The sequence below is a fragment of the Thermobia domestica genome, chromosome 4 (assembly GCF_964235325.1).
Source record: "Thermobia domestica chromosome 4, izTheDome1.hap1.1, whole genome shotgun sequence".
Taxonomy (NCBI): domain Eukaryota; kingdom Metazoa; phylum Arthropoda; class Insecta; order Zygentoma; family Lepismatidae; genus Thermobia; species Thermobia domestica.
The window spans coordinates 44912224-44927916 of NC_137457.1; positions in this window are offsets into that span (position 1 = coordinate 44912224).

The window sequence follows — 15693 nt, forward strand, 5'->3', positions numbered from 1 at the left end:
TCAACATGCTAATCGCCGTATATTTAGACACAATCAAGTGGTTAATATCCTGGAGAAGCATTGTTTGATTAAGGGGTTTAGAACTGGCAAAGAGTTAGAATTCGATACCAGTAAGGGTAAACTGAAACCGGATCTCGTAGTTGAAAATCTCACTCATAGATATATCATTGATGTTACTATTCGATTTGAAGAAGGTAATATGGAAGAGACCGCTTTATTAGAGAAAATTACTAAATATGAAGTTTTAAAGGAAAAATTTAATGATAACAAGAAATTCAAGGTAATACCGGTGATTATTGGTTCCAGAGAAGCAATTAGTAAAAGTGCTAAAAAAATAAAGAATTTAATGTGCCTAATTTTATTGTCAAGCGTATTGCTGTACTAGCTCTGAAATCAAGTATTGAAATTCTTAATGCGCATTTAGATTATACTAACTAGTTTTATTAGTTTACAAACAAGGATGATTTAGAAACTTTTAATGTATTGTTGAGACGGTTGTTTATATATAACAGAATAAAAGGCTTTTAATGAGTTTAGGTATTTTAATAATTGGTTTCTTGTATATTATATTTATTTATTGCCTTTTTTATACTGGAAATGTTGGTTGGATAATTTTATTATGTTACTTGTTGTTATAATGGTATTGTTGCTGTATATAAATGTTTGGAAAAATTTATTACAATTTTAGATAGTTCTTTTTTTATTGTTATTATCTATGCTTTATCTTTCATAACTTGGTCTGTGGTGTACTTGATAATATTTTTAGTTTTTGACTTGTCTGTTTCGGTATTATTGGATTAATAAAACTTTGTATTTTATTGAGGGTTACACAACTATGAGTATTAAAAGGTTGTATGATATGTGTTGTAATAGAAGTAACAGTCAGAACGAAGGTAGTAAGAGAGAGAAGGGGAACTGAATAGAGTTATACATACACCTATTACTATACAAATTTCTTTTACGAAGTACTATTGCATTTTACTATTGTTTTTGTATATATAATGTGTGTTAGTTTAAATGAATGTATTGGTTTTTAAAACTGAATAAAGATAAGAGGGGGGTCAAAGTGGTTCCTAAGATTAAATTTTTACCAGCTCTGGGAATACCCCTTTGAGCCTTTATGTTAGAAACTTGATGCTTTGTATTTAGGCTTCCCATTCAAAATAATTTGTACGTGTTTCACTGATTTTTTATATTTTAGTAAAAATTTGAAGAAAAGAGGGGCAAAGGAAAAAGTTTTGGTTTGAAGGTTAGAAACATGAACTTCTAATTTAAAATAATTAGATAAGTAATTAAGCTTTCTTATTTAAGTATATGTCCTAGAAGGGAAGAAGAAGGGTGCTGACGGCGATAGAGGGAGAATGGAGGTGGTAAAAATTATGAAATGAAATGAAAATGAAATCTTTCAGTTTAACGTCCCACGATTATGTCTATAAGGCTAAGGGAGATGGGTGGTAAAAGTTAGTAGACACGTGTCCGAGAGGTTTTGAAAATTCCGTATATTCGAGTGAAAGAGGCTCAATTGTTGGTCTGACAGTGAAGCGAGTACGTTTAGAACTAGTTGAAACATTAAGGAAGTACGTAGTTCATCTCTGCTGCATGGTGTCCTTGGTTCGATCCCAGCTAGCGCCAAACGGGCTTTGTGGTAGACAAACCGTGCGCGTGTGTTTTCTCGGGGCTGTCCCGTTTCCTCCCACTTACTTTATTCCACTATTTCATTCATTTCTCATCATCAGCGTCTCACCCTGGATGCATAAACGTTCGACGTTAAACTAAATGTTTCATTTCATTTTAATTTCCATGTACAAGCACCTGCTTCTTGAGTTATACATAATATTTTCAATCTGTGAACAATGCTAAACTAGTGTATTAATATAGATTGCTGACGTTATAGTACCTACAATTCTCCGCAGAATTTGATATTTATGAATTCTGATAGAACAATTTTGTGTAGGCTTTGCTTTGGAAGTAATTTGGAAATACGTGACTTGTTAAACAGTGCATGCTGGAAAGTATCTCTCATCCATGTTTGCGAATAGTTTGTTTTCTGCATTACTACTCCCTGAATACAGCGTGGATGTAAAGTCAGTTCTTATTTGTAACAATGAATATTTCTAAAAACTAAAGAACCTATCACAGTTTTATTTTCACCGAATACATTATTAGAGTGCACCATTTGGTTATTAAGTTACATTTCAACGTATGCATCCGCATTTTCCACAACTTCTAAAATGTTAAAAGTATCACACGCCAGCTAAGCTGATGCCAGTTTCTAGGATAATCTAGATTAAAAATAGGTATTGACTTTACAACCACCGTGTATATTCTGAAACTGTTAAATTATTCCTCGTCTTTCTGTAGATTTCGTAATATTTTTTATAGATATGTTGCTTTCATCAATTTCTAATTTACAACGGCAGGGTTGGCTGGTTTAAACAGCTGTTTTTTTTTTTCAAAAAACCAACAGGTTTAAACCAAAAAGAAAAAAGAAGGAAAAATGCTTTAAATCGTGTGAACTTCATGGTGACGTCTCCACATATCACACCATCTGCATTATGTTTATCTACTTTTCACCTTTTAATCAATGGGTCCCGTGTTCAATTCTCGGTCGAACCACAACTCATCTTTCAAGTGTAAACCAAGTAGCGATTTGGGGCGTTCCTTTAAGCGAAAGTCTTCTCCGTGATAATTTTGGTATTTCATAAGAATGTTAAGCCTAAACATACGAAACGAAACCAAATTGTATATTTCTACTTGCCTGAATGCCTGTTGTTTTATAAAGAAGCCAAGGTTGCTTAAATATATTGATAGAAATTGGGAAAATATATCAGCTGCCTACGTAGCTTCCAACATCAGCTTGGATTCGACTTTGTTTTAATTTGGTTGAATGTTATCTACATAACAAATTTGTCATTTAATATGATACGTTGACCTTAAAATTTTACATACAAATACATTTAAACTAATAATAGGATTTTCCCAATGGCTAAGGCGGGAGTTTCCTGATTTATATGAAATTCTGTATAATGTTTTTACTTCTGTAACTACTTATCTTTTTGTCCTTCTTAAATGACTCTTGACAATTATATTAACAACTAGGTCTATGTAAAGATCAGTATAACGTATTTTTATCAGGAGTCCTTCGCGAGTGAGTCGACAATCTCACTTGTGACCAATTAGTCCCGGTTTCGTGTCGAAATGGACAATTTCTCTTGGATGTAAGCCGAGAAGCGGTTTGGATTCTTTTTCAGCATAACCTTGTTGTTGCATAATAACACCAAGACGAAACAAATTAATTTCTGTCCATATCTAATATAAATACATAGAGTAAATTATTTAAACAAAAAAACTGTTTTTTTTATAAAAACCATGGTTTTTGCCAACCCTGCATAACTGCTTGAAAATTAGTATGTAACTTTTCTTTCATTGGAAAAATAAAACGTCAGTGCAAATATTAATTTTTGAGGATGCGCCAATTGCAACTGACTCGGTGATACTGTCGTCTAAAATCAATGTAATTTGTTTAAGGGCATCAGTTGTATGCTCCAAATTTCCATTACTATTAGTTGAGTGCTTAATGTGTATTTCATTACAGGTCTAAGAAATGAAAAACTTGGAGGTCACAGCTCAGAAACCATGACATGAAACATCATGAAAAAGACAAGTGTAATAGCTGAGCAATTTAGTTGGCACGGCGCAAAAGGAAAGAGCTTTCCTCGTTAATCACTAACGCAATAATAGGTAAGAAACTCTCCCTACTGTTCTTTAATCTCATTTTCAGAGTGGAAAAAAAATATAGAAGTTGTCATTTGAAGAGCGATACACTATGTTTAAAAAAAAAGAAAAAAGAAAAAATTTTGGTTCCCTTTTTATTTTCTTCGCTTTAAATACTTACTATTGTGCCATGAATACTTCTCAGAACCATCTTCCTGTAAACTTTATTATCCAAAAGCATATACTGCAACCGCTGTTATAACATCTAAAAGGCTTTGGAAATCCTTATTTTAGCAAAATGTGCAATTTTCCTCTCCTCAGGTGACACGTTACATTTAAGTGTCCGTGGAAGAGAGAGCTGAATATGTATAGAGTATATTTCATCCTTTTACTGAATTGTTCTGTCATGTTGGTAGTTTTCTTGAGCATTTCATGATTAATTCGTACATTATCAAAATTATTCATTTGTATAAGGCAAAGTAATATGTACGACCTGCTCCGTGGCAAATAAATCGAGCAAGGTAGCGGTATCAAAGCCTTAGTAACCATCTCGGCATTCATCTGGTGCGACTGAGGGAAAAAGAATGATCGGGCTCAGATTTGAGATCGGAGCTTTCGGAATGAGACGCTAGTTCTTCATCAACTCAAATGCTGCCACCTGTTTTCAAATTATTATTATTTTTAATATTAGGTTTAATATTTATAAGATGCTATACTTTTTAGAAATAAAAGTGCGACCGCTTCAACATGTTACAACGTCCGTAATTAAGCTACAGTCTGAGGTATCACTTTCAGCTTTAGCTGTTGTCTTCCTTGTCCTTTACATTTTCTTCAGGATGTTACTTTTGTAACACAATATTGTCTTCGCAAGCTGCTGTAGGTCCTACACAAACATTTTAAATATTTTTGTAAGTTTAAGATGTTATAAGTGATCTCTAATCGTTCCCTGCTGTTATTATGTTATTAAACACTGCCTATTATTTTTATTTTCAGAAACTGCAACACGAGAGAAACGTAACTAACGATGAGATCGCGTAGATTATTGGAATTTGGCTTCAACATGCCATACAGAAACAAACAAGAAAATCAGTTAAGAATTCAGCTGCAGTTCCACAGAACTTGAACTGACAATTCGCAGCGTAGAAATTAGAGTTAGTTGTGGTAATCAAAAGTGAGATTATACAGAAGCAAATAAGTATTTCTGGTTATTCAGCAATGTGATATTTCTTGAAAGTAGCAAAAAAGTGACATTTCGTGAAAAGGTCTATTCCCCATGCGCCGCAGATTTGTGGAACATATTTTCAGCAACATACATAAATATTGTTGTTGTTGATTTTTATTGAATTAGCGTGTCAATGACATAATTTTCTAGAACAAGTTTTTACAAGTTAAAATGTGAATTTCTGATATTTGAGAAGATTGTTCTTAATGTATAGAAACAAATAATACGAGCAGCATGAAGATGCTGCTGAAGAGAATTTAAATAAATAAAGCCAGAATAGTGTACATTTATATTTTTATTTAACTACTAACCGATATAAACTGATATATATGTATATTTATTATAGTGGACAGTGTAAATTATAACTACATAATGTTAGCTTGCTCTCATAATTTTATTTTTTCCCTCAAAATCTTTTTTTTATGCACAGAATGTTTCTGGGTGTTCCACTGCAACTACTGGTATGTATGTTGGGGTGTCTTATGTCATATTGCGAGGTTCAGACTGCAAAATAGTCTTCACAATCATCGTGTGCCAGTTTTCAAAGTGGCTATATTGGATTTATTATTTTTAAGATAGGAAAAGGATTGCCAACAATTGTACCTTGAATTGGATGTCTAAACCTCAATTTTTTTTTAATGGATCCAATACAGCCGCTTTCAAAACTGGCAGGCGACGATTGTGAACACACTGATATCCAGTTTGAATCTCGTAAGTCACATAAGACACCCCAACATATATGCACGGCGTGGCCACATACCAGTAGCACCAGTGGAACACCCAGAAACCATTTATGTAAATAAGATTTTGAGTAAAAAAAGTTGCTTAAAATTATGAGAGCAAGCTAACATTATGTAGTTACAATTTACACTGTTTATTATTATTATTATTTTATTTTTTTGTCTGAGTCTGTGGGCCGCGATGGTTTCTCGTCATGAAGACAGAGTGAGGCAAAGGCGTCTAAACAGTTAAATTGGACAGAAGAATATTATGTTCTCTCCTAGCTGCTATGTCACAGTCTGGCCGCCTTGTTTTCGACCCACTATTTGTTCCCAGCAAGAAGCCATTATATATACAGAGTGACGCAAAAGCCCGGAGCCCATAGGCCAACTCGGTAACTATTGCAGATATGAAAACAAGGTAAGATATGTATGGACACTTTTAAATTCCAGCAACACTTTTGTTTTTGTACTAGTGTACCGCTCGATAAAGAAAATGATTTACCATACATCATGTTGGGCTACACGAATCAAAGAATGTGTGGTTTAAAATTAGCTACACCGAGAAGAATTGAAAGGAGACACAGTGAAGGATAAACATGCAAATGCAATATCTACGCCAGTGGCGTAGCAACCACGGTGTTGGGGGGGGGGAAGAGCAGATACGAAGGACGCGAAATTGGGTCTTGCACTATATTTTTCATTGTGTCTTTCCGTTCCCTTTGGTCCAAATAATTTCAAACCGCACTTTCTTTCATTCAGTGTTATCCAACAGTGGCAGCATTGTTCTTCTCGTTACTATTGGGCGGTATACTAATATAAATACAAAACTTGCTGCATTTTAAAAAAATTCCTTCTATATCTTACCTTGTTTCCGTATCTGCAATAGTAACCGAGTTAGCCTATGGGCTTCGGGTTCTATCATGTAAAGAAAATATTCTGTAAATATTTTGTCATGTACAGAAAATATTCCCTAAATATTTTGTCATGCACAAAAACTATTCTCTAAATATTTTCTTAGCTGTATAAAAAATATTCACTAAATATATTTTGGCATATGTAAGAAAATATTCTCTGTGTTACTGGTAAATAGTTTTAAAATATTCCATGAGAAACATTTTAAAAACCATTCCGTTAACATTGTATAAAACGTTTCAAATAAATTTTCAGTAATGTTTGGAAATCGTACAGGAAACATTTTTGGAAAACTTCTCTAACGGCGTATAAAATATTTCTACAACGTTTTTGAGTATATTCAAAGAATGTTTTCAGTATAATGTGGAAAATGTCTTCAACAACATATGGAATATATTTCCTTAAAGGAAGTAGGATACATTTTCTGAAGGAAAATGATGGTACGTTTTAGAAACGTTTTGAAAATATTTCATTGCTGTGTGGGTAAGTGGTACCCCCCAGCAGGTCCAATTGAATCACAAATTGTCGCAATCGTTTGTACTTCGTTTGTACAGAAATGTGCAGGGGAAATGTTTGCTATACACAATTAAAGGCGCCGTCAGAACGAAAACAAATTGGGGACTGTCTAATTGGAAGCCCCCGACCATGTCCAATTCAATCACAAATTGTCGCAATCGTTTGTACAGAAATGTGCAAGCGAAATTTCCTTTTGTACAGAGTTAGAGGCGCCGCCAGAACGAGAACAATGTGGGGGACTGTATAAATGGTAGAAACATTAAAAATAATGTGTCACATTTATGGAATATTTTTCTAACGGGACTATTGTGTGGTTTGGTATGTTCACACTATCGTGTGATTCACTATATTGATCTTATTCTAACGATGATGGAATTAAATGTTTTTTTTTGTTTTTTATGTTTATATTTATACTTACAATCATTATTGCTGAGATAGTTTATCACTCCTTGGCTCTTATTATTAAACTTATTCATTATTTCTTACGTGAGCTGAATCCTTATGAGAAGAATTTTTTTCTTTCTATCTTGCGCAGAAACCGTTATTCTCATCTCGTACAGGAAATTGATAAGTGGAAGATATAACAAGACATCATTTCCTTAATGATACTAAAAAAAGAATATATAACCCGATTACTATTCCGATTTTAGAGGTGTAATTCCCCAAAGATACTGGCCGCCACGTACCAGTACCATGTGCGCAGTAAGAAGGAAGTCGAAATTCTAAGGAGACCTGGGTTCGACTCCTAGCAATCTTTTTCTCACTTTTTCTTTCTTTGAAAGTTTATTTTTATAGCATATATTGTTTGCCTATAAGCTTGAGTCTAATGTAAAACGCATTTCACTCCAACCGGTCCTGTAAACAAACTACTGAACCGAAAGGGACACTTTTCCACGTATCCCATATATTATAACTATATACGCTGCCAACGAGAAAATTGTCAAAAGTGCCTATATATATATATAAATGTGTGTGTATGTGTATTTCCTTAAAAGTTATAATGTTATACTTTTTCAGTTGTGGTTTAGACTTCAAACTTCGTATACGCATCTATCTAAACGACTAGTATAAAAAGGGAGATTGTTTGCAATTATTTCCGGTTGGAAGCACACACCATTCTCGCGAGACAAAATGTATTTTTGTCTCGTCAGGATACTATATCGTGGAAATGATGCTCAATGCTTTTTCCAAAATGTTTTTGGGGGGTACACTGCTCCTTCGTGCTCCTAGAGTGCCCCCGCAAGAGACCAAATAATACGTGTATAATAGAATAATAAATAGAATACTATCAGCAGTGACCCTGGGAATACTAACTGTGATCCTCAGGAACATTGTTTCTAAAAGAATCACTGGTGTTGCCCCATCTCTAAAGCTACATATGTTTCTTTTTAAATAGTTGAGGATCGTCTCGAAGCTTCACACGAACATACTGCCTAGTTTCGAGACAATCTCAACAGTTAGCGTATAAATATATCCTTTTCGTCTATATCTGTAATAATGAAAATATTTTGTTCACGCAATGCCAACAGAAACTATTTTGATAAAACGAAAGCAAGATAAGAAGATTTTGATAAGAAAAAAACGCAAGATAAAACAAGGTTCGGCGGGGAATCGAACCCAGATCTGCTACTCAGAAAGAAGACACTTCACCGCAGAGCTAACTTACTACGTTGAATTCTGTTTGTTCTATTCTCCTCAATATACCACATAACAGGCCAAATGAAGGCAATTCAAAAATATGGCAACTTTGCATTCAAGATGGCGACTTCTCCAATGATTTGTTTCTTCACTTAAACTGAACTACGTCCTTAATAACATAGCGAAACCTGGCTTACCTACCAAGAGCACAACTTACAATTTTCATGGTTACAAATTTTTGAGCCGCCATTTTGAATCGAATATGGCGACTTTTCCAACATGTCCGATTTTTCCCCTAACATGCGCTGTAATATACACACTTGAACGCAATTTCGTGATTCCACCATATCTACAAGTTGTGTAGAATTAGACGCCCCCTTATAACATTCCTAGCACTTTCTAACACCGAACAAGACTATTTTTTTTGAAGTTTAAGCGCGAATTCGCAAACTACGCATCAGAATAAACATCACCTTGAAATTTCAACGTCCTATATACAGCCATTACAAATTTCACATTTTTTTTATTTGCGCCGCGAACCCAAAACGAATTTTAATGCTTTTTTCTATCATAAACTATGTTCCTAGCTTCACTGCTTGACAAAATATGACGTTTCTATGGTGTGCGGAACTACTCAAAAACCAGCATTTCGAAACGACGAAAAATTTCGACACTTCATTTACATGGAAAATGTCGCGTTTTTCGTGATATCGGAATTTTCCCATGACTCACATCCCATGACGAACAAGTATGCAAAATTTGGTGTTTGTATGTTTTGTGGAAGTATGCAAACAATTAAGTGTGTTTCCGACTTTAGAGGTATATAATTCCCCACAGATACCGGCCGCTACTTACCTGTACTATGTGCGCAGTTAGAAGGAAGTCGAAATTCTAAAGAAATCGGTAGTGTAGGGTATTAACGTGAGCCTACTGGGCAGGAGACCTGGGTTCGATTCCTAGCAATCTTTATCTCACTTTTTCTTTCTTTGAAAGTTTATTTTTATAGCATATATTGTTTGCCTATAAGCTTGAGACTATTGTAAAACGCATTTCACTCCAACCGGTCCTGTAAACAAACTACTGAACCGAAAGGGACACTTTTCCACGTATCCCATATATTATAACTATATACGCTGCCAACGAGAAAATTGTCAAAAGGTGCCTATATATATATATATATATATATATATATATATATATATATATATATATATATATATATATATATATATATAAATGTGTGTGTGTGTGTATTTCCTTAAAAGTTATAATCTTATACTTTTTCAGTTGTGGTTTAGACTTCAAACTTCGTATACGCATCTATCTAAACGACTAGTATAAAAAAAGAGATTGTTTGGAATTATTTCCGGTTCGAAGCACACACCATTCTCGCGAGACAAAATGTATTTTTGTCTCGTCAGGATACTATATCGTGGAAATGATGCTCAATGCTTTTTCCAAAATGTTTTTGGGGGGTACACTGCTCCTTGGGGCTCCTAGAGTGCCCCCGCAAGAGACCAAATAATACGTGTATAATAGAATAATAAATAGAATACTATCAGCAGTGACCCTGGGAATACTAACTGTGATCCTCAGGAACATTGTTTCTGAAAGAATCACTGGTGTTGCACCATCTCTAAAGCTACATGTTTCTTTTTAAATATTTGAGTATCGTCTCGAAGCTTCACACGAACATACTGCCTAGTTTCGAGACAATCTCAACAGTTAGCGTATAAATATATCCTTTTCGTCTATGTCTGTAATAATGAAAATGTTTAGTTCATGCAATGCCAACAGAAACTATTTTGATAAAACGAAAGCAACGAGATAAGAAAAAAAACGCAAGATAAAACAAGGTTCGGCGGGGAATCGAACCCAGATCTGCTAGTCAGAAAGAAGACACTTCACCGCAGAGCTAACTTACTACGTTGAATTCTGTTTGTTCTATTCTCCTCAATATACCCTATAAGAGGCCAAATGAAGGCAATTCAAAAATATGGCAACTTTGCATTCAAGATGGCGACTTCTCCAATGATTTGTTTCTTCACTTAAACTGAACTACGTCCTTAATAACATAGCGAAACCTGGCTTACCTACCAAGAGCACAACTTACAATTTTCATGGTTACAAATTTTTGAGACGCCATTTTGAATCGAATATGGCGACTTTTCCAACATGTCCGATTTTTCCCCTAACATGCGCTGTAACCTACACACTTGAACGCAATTTCGTGATTCCACCATATTTACAAGTTATGTAGAATTTGACGCCCCCTTATAACATTCCTAGCACTTTCTTACACCGAACAAGACTATTTTTTTTCAAGTTTAAGGGCGAATTCGCAAACTACGCATCAGAATAAACATCACCTCGAAATTTCAACGTCCTAGATACAGCCATTACAAATTTCACATTTTTTCCATTTGCGCCGCGAAACGAAAACGAATTTTAATGCTCTTTTTTCTATCATAAACTATGTTCCTAGCTTCTCCGCCTGACAAAATATGACGTTTCTATGGTATGCGGAACTACTCTAAAAACCAGCATTTCGAAACGACGAAAAATTTCGACACTTCATTTACATGGAAAATGTCGCGTTTTTCGTGATATCGGAATTTTCCCATTACTCACATCCCATGACGAACAAGTATGCAAAATTTGGTGTTTGTATGTTTTGTGGAAGTATGCAAACAATTAAGTGTGTTTCCGACTTTAGAGGTATATAATTCATTTTATGAATCAACTATTGTTACATAAAGATTAATATCCAGTATTATTAATCTGTTTCGATAATTTTAAACAAGTGGCAATTGCTGGTAAATACAATAACGATCAATACAGTCTTCAGTTTCTCATTTGTACAGAGAATTTTGAGGGTGTGCCGGTAATTTTGTTTTCCTGAGTTGGCAACCTATTTACGAGATTTTGTTTCAACTCTGCTACGTAGTGGCTCCGTACGGACACTCCGCATGCAAATAAGTATGTAAGGTTACCATACGCCCCGGTTTTTTAAAATTTGTTCCGGTGTGCAGAAATTTCCCTTCTTGTCCTGTTTTTTTCTATATTATTATTATTAATTACAAATCAAAATTTCTGAATTGATAATAAAATCGACTTATTCCTTTTGCTTTCAATTCCGACAATACTATAGGAACAATTTCATTCTAATCTTTATTATTATTCCAATCGCTACTTCCCCGGATATAACATGCAATGTTTAAATCCTCCTAAGTAGCACTCTTATCACTAAAAGTAAGAATATATACCCCGAGGTGGCAACAAATTCTTGTGACGTTCAGACCTGCCCCGAAAACACTTTTTTTTTCTGCTTCAGAAAAACAATTATGCAAATTCCTTTTTTTAATTCGCATTTTAGGTTTACAAAAATAAATCAGTCTATTGAAATTTGGAAACAACTTCATAAATCTGGATTTTTTCTTTATAGGCATGTAGAGTATGTAAAGGTGGTATGTGAAATAATATTGAAAATATACTTTTTGCCTAAATATCGTATGTTCACTGATTGCGTTTATATTGAATAACAGCTTCTAGCTTCTATAATAATTTTTAGCACTGTTGATTAAGTATGGACTATATTAATACATTGTTCTAAGTTGTATAACTAGTGCGATACTGTAGTAAAATTCGAAAGATAAAATTAATACAAAATGCAATATTTACTACTAATTTGTAAGATGTCCCGTTTTTTCTGTTTTCAAAAAGTATGGTAGCATTAAAGTATGCTAAACCATACAAAATAAATTGTACTGTAAATAGTACCCCTCTGATAGTGCACCCAAACAGGTCGGGTTACGGGTCGGGTCGGGTCAGCCGGGTTAGCTCATGTCGGGTCACTCGGGTCGAGTCGTCACATTCTTCCCTTATTTTCTATACGGAATACTATAAGGAGCTTTGTTGTAGAATTCAATTCGAAGTTGGTGAATGAATGATAATTGTGACTAATTGAAGGTGAAATAGTAATAAAATTTTAATTTAACACCATATTAACTAATTGGCATTGTAATTGTAATTAATATTACTACCGACTTTTTTTCCTTTCTGCGTTTCTATGTCAAGTTAAATGTCACATTAAGTGAAATTCAAAGGAAATATCCAGTTAACGTCCCACGTTATGCACCAACGCTAAGAGAGACAGTGTTGATGAGAAATAATTGAAGTGGTTGAATGAAGAAAGTGGGAGGAAATGAGAGAACACCGAGAAAACCCATGCACATGGTGTTTGTCCACCAGAAAACTAACTTGGTAAGAGCTGGAATCAATACCCATTTACCTTCGGGCCAACCATCTGCCTTTGGGCAGGACACATTATTATTATTATTATTATTATTATTATTATTATTATTATTATTATTATTATTATTATTATTATTATTATTATTATTATTATTATTATTATTATAACTTTAAGAGTGCCCAAGAAAGTTCCGCCTACTTTTCACCAACACCTTCGAACATTGGTATGTAACCTAAGACGTACCTAGAATATCAAAAATCGTCTCCATCAGCCTCGACGACCTTCTGCCGACGTTCTGGAAAGCTATGGATTCCATCGCAGTAGAACTTGGTGGGACGTGAAGTGAAGAAAGTATCAACTGCATATTGAACCTCTACTAGCGATTTGAACTGGCGTTCTCTAAGGTGATTGTCCAAGGAATGGAACTGGTGATAACCGGACAATACAATGTCCGTGGAGTATGGCGGATCCAATAGTATTTTCCATCCAAGGCGTAGAATGATGTACTGGGTCATTTTAGCCACGTGGGGCTTAGCGTTGCCTTGTAACAGGAGGACCCTTTTGCGATTCAGAACTGCTGGATCCAGACAGTACACAGTGCACAGTTGCATTGATGATCTGACCAGCTGGTAGCAGTTCCCGATGGACGATGCCTCGAGTAGTCCACAAAATGCACAGGAGAACCTTATTCTGGTGTAGTGCTGGCTTGGGCTGTTTTTGAACCGGTTCATGGGATGCTAAGCAACAATGACGGCGCCGTGGAGCTTCTTACAGGACCCACTTCCCATCACATGTCAACACCCTGTCCAGAAATTGCTCCTTCCTCAGACGAGACACCAAAGAAACACAGGTGTCTGCTCGCGTTGCTTTCTGGCTCCAAGTCAAATCATGTAGGACCCATCAACCCAATTTGCAGTGCTTCCCAAGTTGATGGTGGTGGTGCCGAGTAGTTTCTCCACTCACACTGAAATGTAGTACCAGTTCCTCACATGTCTGTCTTCGCCTCAATTGCTGCATGAAGATCTTTATTTTGAACATCTGTTTGTCTTCCGGCACGTGGTGCGTCTTCGAATGTTTCGTCACCGTCCTTAAACCGTCATACCACTGCACTCTCCGCGTAGTCACGACACCCTCACCAAAGGCCTGTCATATCTTCCGCCCCGCGGAGCAGCAATTTGAACTCGTACAGCAAACAAGCCCTTATGACGCTCTGTGAAGGCCCCATGTTCACTCAGTCCTTACGCACGTTCACGGTGCATCTGAACAGCCACAACCAAGTAGTATGTTGGATATACTTACTAGTGTTGCTCACGAGACCAGGTTTGGGGCATTCTCGTCTCGAAAATGTGTCGTGAAGGTAGTCTTGTCTTGAAAAGTGCATATGTTTCTATTGAAAAAGCTCTGTCTCATCTCGTACCCCTTCATGAAAATTCTGTCTCGTCTCGTCTCGTCCAACATCTGACCTTCACCTTATATCCATACGCATTCAACTCGCGGTGTGAGGGCCAATTGAACACAGACCTCCAGAAAGAGACAGAACTTTCTTGGTTATCTTCAGATTATTATTATTATTATTATTATTATTATTATTATTATTATTATTATTATTATTATTGCTGCGGTAGTGATTTGAGTTTCTCCGCAATAAAATACTTGCTAATTTTATACAACGTTCTAAATATCCTCAAGATAAATTAATCAAGAAAAAATAAAAGGTAATTCCCTACAGAATGATATTTCAGTGCAATTAGTTCCTTATTATTCTATCAGATAGCAACGCTGTTTTTAAATAGAAAAATCGGAATGAAATTTTTGTTTGTTACACAGCAAAAAATATTTAAAAAAGATTTATATACATTCCTTACTAGAAAATAATGTTGTCTTCAGAACTTTTATTCTTTTAGTCTTCAGAACTTGTCTTCAGAACTCAGTCAAATTTTATTTTGACTTCAAAGTTGATTGCTTAATTTTTAACCTTGGAAATTTGGATGTGTAGTAAGATAAAGAATAAGAATAAAGAATAAAATAAAGAATGTTAGCAGGGTAGAGAGGAAAACGAATCAGGAAATGCTGAAAAAATACAAGAGACGAGAGAAATATTAGACGATATAAGGAAGCGAAAAAATGGACGGATCACAAATTTCGATCTTGCTAAGGGATTGCATTCTGAGAGATGTAGTAAAGGGTGGTGATATCAGAAGAGCGAGAGTGTGTAAGAAGATTGCAATTGATAGATTGTAATAAGGAGGGTGGTACTTTATGTTGGGTTGCGAGGCAGATATTAGCGGGAAATCGCAAAAATGGAAGCTTCTTAAGTAGTTCACGGAAACTGGCCTGTCATTAATGTCAGAACACTGAGGCGGAAGAGGAGGATAATTATACTACAAATAAAAAAGCCGAAACAATGGTTTATGCATAAGAATTGGTCAGCACTTTTTTTCTGGTGGCAGTTTTATAAGGTTCTAGCTCTCTCGAACTGGTTAGATTGTAAGGTCAGGTCACTCGGCTTGGTTGTCGGGTTAGGTCACCTCGGGTTGGTTCACTCGGGTCACTTTGGGTTGGGCCAATCGGGTCAGCTCTGGTCGGGTTGTCGGGTCCGGTCACGGGTGGGGTCGGGTCGGTCTTCAACACATAATTTCCACGAAAATTACAATATACGACGGTTTATACCTCATTGGACTTCCAATAAAACATTTTCAATGATGTGTACACCA